Here is a 5,088-nt window from a genome sequence, read left to right as displayed (position 1 = left end):
TCAGCCTTCCAAGTAGCTGGAACTACAGGCGTGCGCTACCACGCCCGGCTTATTTTTTGAATTATTGTAGAGACGAGGTCTCGCCAAATTGCACAGGCAGGTCTCAAACCCGCGGGCTCAGGTAATCCACTCACCTCGGCCTCCCAAAGTGCTGGGATTATAGGCTGAGCCAGCTGAGACCTCGTCTCTTAAAAAAAAAGGAAGTGGAGAATGGTCTAGAAGTCCAAGTTTCAATTACCCATTCTCATTCTGGCCCATTCACCTCAGAGCCATCATACAAATCATACAAATCCCTCCCTCCCTCTGTGTGTGTGTGTGTGTGTGTGTGTGTGTGTGTGTGTGTGTGTGTGTGTATACTGTGAGCCAGAGGAGCTAAGACTGGGATAATGTTAGCAAAAGAGTCCTCTAGGCTAGTGGAAGCAACAAAGTTTGCTTTAACCAGGGACTTTGTGAAAGGACATAAGATGGAGCCAATATACCCAATGAGTTTAACATTGCTTAGTTCTGTCATGTTTTTCTAGCAGTTCACCTTAGATTCACATTTACCCTTTAATCGCTAGCCAAGGACAGAACCGGTTTCTCAGAGGTAGCTGTTTTAAAACTCCCTCCCGGCTGGTTTTACACTAACTCGCTTTTTTATTCCAAGTGTTTCATAAGAAACAAGTGAACCTAATCAGCCCCTTGTGACCTTCAGGACAGACCCCATCAACATGGCAACAGTCATGTGACTAGCCCACCCATCTGCCTGCTGTTTATCATCCAGTGAAGTCAATGCCAGCGCTTACCACTACCCAGACACCATAATGGCCTGTCCCCATCAAGGGGAAGGTTGAAAAGGCATTCAACTTCAAGCAGCAGTCGCCATTGCTTTCCTAACCACTAGCCAGGCCATGTTTCCTAGCATTGGCCCCCTGCCCTACCTTGTGGAGGTGAATCTCCTCCCTCTTTCTCTCTCTCTTTTACTTTCTAGCCATTGTTTTGTTAAGCCATGGCTCTTTGAGCTATGGCTGCCATGTTTTCTTAGTTTTGACCCCCTCCCTTACCTTGGGGAGGTGAATCTCATCTCTCTCTCTCTAACTTACTTTCTAAATCAACTATATTTTCCAATCTCACTTCTGTGCAGTTCTTTGTATCTTTTGCATTGCACTGGATCGCAGACACCCCTTCCCTCCAGGCAGGTCTAACCTAACATTTTGGAGGCTCCACTGAGATTTTCTTTTTTTTTTTTTTTTTTGAGTTGGAGTCTCACTCTGTTGCCCAGACTGGAGTGCAGTGGCATACTCCCAGCCACCGCAGCCTCGACCTACTGGGCTCCGGCAATCCTTCCACCTCAGCCTTCCAAGGAGTTGGAACTACAGGCACGCGCTACCACGCCCGGCTAATTGCTTAAAAATTTATTGTAGATATGAGGTCTTGTCAAGTTGCCTGGGTGGGTCCCGAACCTGCGGGCTCAGGCAACCCACTGGCCTCGGCTTCCCAAAGTGCTGGAATTACAGGCTGAGCCACCTAGCCCGACCGTCCACTGGGATTTTTAACCCAACATTTTGGAGGCCCTGCTGGGAGATTTTTTAACCTAATACTTTGTAAATTAAACACTTAATCCGTCTCCATGTCTCAGGCACTCTGGGGGAGCATTTTGGCATCCTCTCCAGGCATGGTCAACTTGGACTAGGCAAATATCAGAAGAGCTGGGAGAACTCTGAGGAATAGTTGGATGCCTCTCCCACAAGAAACCTCCTGAAACCAGCCTCCCAGCTAGGTTACACTGATTCTTTCGCCAGGCAGACAAGTGTCCTGCCCTTTCTCACCCCCGTCCCCATCCCTACCCCAGCCACACTGAGCATGTTTCCAAGGGCACTACCATGGGCTCTGCCATAGCAACAGCTAAATAAGAGAGATGCACCGACAGGCCACCCATCCCGAGACACCACGCAGCTGGACCACAGGGCTCCTCATTTGCGAGACCCTAGCCTCTTCTCCACTTACACCCCGGGTCCCAATCCTGGGTGACTGGGTGATGTGCTCATCATGCAGAAGGATTTCCTTCGTGTCTCTGGATTGAAAGAAACAGGACACAAGCCTGGACAACACAGCAATTTTTTTTTTTTTTTTTGAGTAGGAGTCTCACTCCATTGCCCCAACTAGAGTGCAGTGGCACACTCCTGGAGTGCAGTGACACACTCCCGGCCACCGCAACCTCAACCTGCTGGGCTCCGGCGATCCTTCTGCTTCAGCCTTCCAAGTAGCTGGAACTACAGGCACGTGCTACCACGCCCGGCTAATATTTTGATTTATTGTAGAGCTGAGGTCCCGCCAAGTTGCCCAGGTGGGTCTCGAACCCGCGGGCTCAGGCAATCCACTCACCTCAGCCTCCCAAAGCGTGGGATTACAGGCTGAGCCACCGAGCCCGGTTGCAATTTTTTTTTTTAATTGGCCAGGTGTGATGGTGCCCATCGTAGTCCCAGGAGGCCCACTTGAGCCCATGGAATTGAAGCTGCTATGAGCTATGACTGCACTCCAGCCTGGGCGACAGAGCAAAATTCCATCTCTTGGGCCTATGTCCTTATATTGTTTGGGTATGGAAAGGTGGGGCATCTGGAGGAGAGTGGCTTATAGGTCAGAGGTGAATTAAAAGATTTTCTGATTAGCAATTGGTGGAAAGAGTTAAACTCTGTCTAAAAATGTGAAATCAAGATGGGTGTGGTGGCTCACGCTTGTAATCCCAGCACTTTGGGAGGCTGAAGCAAGAGGATTACCTGAGCCCACGGGCTTGAGACCAACCTGAGCAACATGGCGAGACCTCATCTTTACAATAAAAAAATTAGCCTGGCTTGGTGGCTATGCCTGTGCTTCCAGCTACTTGAAGGCTGAGGCGGAAGGATCACCTGAGTCCAGCAGGTTGAATTTGCAGTGACCATGAGCATGTCACTGCGCTCCAGCCTGGGCAACAGAGTAAGACTCAGACTCAAAAAAATTCTTTTTGATATAAGTCGAAGAAATGCTTGAGGCTGGGTGCAGTGGCTCATGCCTACAATCCCAGCCCTGGAGTCCCTTTGGGAGGCCGAGGTGAGAGAATTGCCTGAGCTCACAGGTTCAAGACCAGCCTAAGCAACTTGGGCAGACTTCGTCTCTACAAGAAATCAAAAAACTAGCTGGGCTTGGTGGCAAGTGCCTGTGGTTCCAGCTACTTGGAAGGCTGAGGCAGAAGGATCGCCGGAGCCCAGCGGGTCGAGGCTGTAGTGGCCGGGAGCGGCCACTGCATTCCAGTCTGGGCGACAGAGTGAGACTCCGACTCAAAAACAAAACAAAACAAAATAAAAACCATTTCTCGCCGGGCTTGGTGGCTCATGCCTATGTCTATAATCCCAGCACTTTGGGAGACTAGGTGAGAGAACTGCTTGAGTTCGTGGGTTCGAGATCAACCTGGCCAACTTGGCAAGACCTCATCTCTACAATAAATCAAAAAATTAGCCGGGCATGGTGGCACGTTCCTGTAGTTCCAGCTACATGAAAGGCTGAGGTGGAAGGATCACCTTAGCCCAGCAGGTTGAGGCTACAGTGGCTGTGAGCTTGCCACTGCACTCCAGCCTGGGTGATAGAGTGAGAGAATCCAAATAAAAAAAAATTTAAAAAACCCAAAAACCATTTCTCAGAGTGTTCAGTATGAACAATGTTGTTTAGTTGGTTTCAATTTGGTATCTGCTGGTGAAATAGTTTTCACCATGATAAACCCAAAACAGGACTGCAAGTCAATAATTTTGCACAGGTTTTCAGTAATAGAATGATTAATAATATATAATGTGATTTATTTCATATCAATATATGAGAAAATAAAATAATGCAAGCATGAAGAATTAATGATTTATTGATTTCTGAGGAGTTCACAGTTGTTCTCTGTGCCATAAAATCATTGTAATGCATTCAGAAAACTATTTTTTGGGGGGAGGACACTTTTTATATTTCCTTTTGTGTGCTACAGGAAATAAAATTAAAATTGCACTTCACAATTTCTAGATTCTAATATAATCATTTAAAAATTAGCCGGGCTTGGTGGCTCAGCCTGTAATCCCACGCCTTGGGAGGCTGAGGTGAGTAGATTGCCTGAGCCCGCAGGTTCGAGACCCGCCTGGGCAACTTGGCGAGACCTCATCTTTATAATAAATCAAAAAATTAGCCGGGTGTGGTAGCGCGCGCCTGTAGTTCCAGCTACTCGGAAGGCTGAGGCGGAAGGATCGCTGGAGCCCAGCAGGTCGAGGCTGCGGTGGCCGGAAGCAGCCACTGCACTCCAGTCTGGGCGACATAGTGAGATTCCAACTCAGAAAAGAAAAAAAATAAAAATAAAAATAAAAATTAGCCGGGCTCAGTGGCTCAGCCTGTAAGCCTGCGCCTTGGGAGGCTGAGGTGAGTGGATTGCCTAAGCCTGTGGGTTCGAGACCTGCTTGGGCAACTTGGCGAGACCTCATCTCTACAATAAATCAAAAAAAAAAATTAGCTGGGTGTGGCAGCGCGCGCCTGTAGTTCCAGCTACTTGGAAGGCTGAGGCAAAGGATCGCCAGAGCCCAGCAGGGCGAGGCTGCGGTGGCTGGGAGCGGCCACTGCACTCCAGACTGGGCGATGGAGTGAGACTCCAACTCAAAAAAAAAAAATTATTACTGGGCTGGTATGGTGACTCAAACCTGTAATTCCAGCACTTTAGAAGGTTGAGGCAAGAGGACTGCCTGAGTCCAGGGGTTTGAGACCAGCCTGAGCAACTTGGCGAGACCATGTCTCTCTAATAAATCAAAAAAATTAGCCAGGCGTGGTGGCAAGTGCCTGTAGTTCCAGTTACTTGGAAGGCTGAGGTGAAAGGATTACCTGAGCTCCACAAGTCAAGACTGTGGTGGCCCTGAGCATGCCGCTGCACTTCAACCTGGGTGACAGTGAAAAAATTTAAAAAAAATTATTATTGAGGGGAGGGGGTCACACCTCATCAACAAGGGTACCTGTACAATGACCATTTGTATACCTAACCCTGAATTGTACCCCACATCTTTTTTTTGTTTTTGTTTTTGAGTTGGAGTCTCACTCTGTCACCCAGACTGGAGTGCA

The sequence above is a fragment of the Carlito syrichta genome, unplaced genomic scaffold (assembly GCF_000164805.1).
Source record: "Carlito syrichta isolate Samal-C Ts95f unplaced genomic scaffold, Tarsius_syrichta-2.0.1 Scaffold313438, whole genome shotgun sequence".
In the NCBI taxonomy this organism is placed as follows: domain Eukaryota; kingdom Metazoa; phylum Chordata; class Mammalia; order Primates; family Tarsiidae; genus Carlito; species Carlito syrichta.
This window is presented reverse-complemented; position numbering follows the sequence as displayed.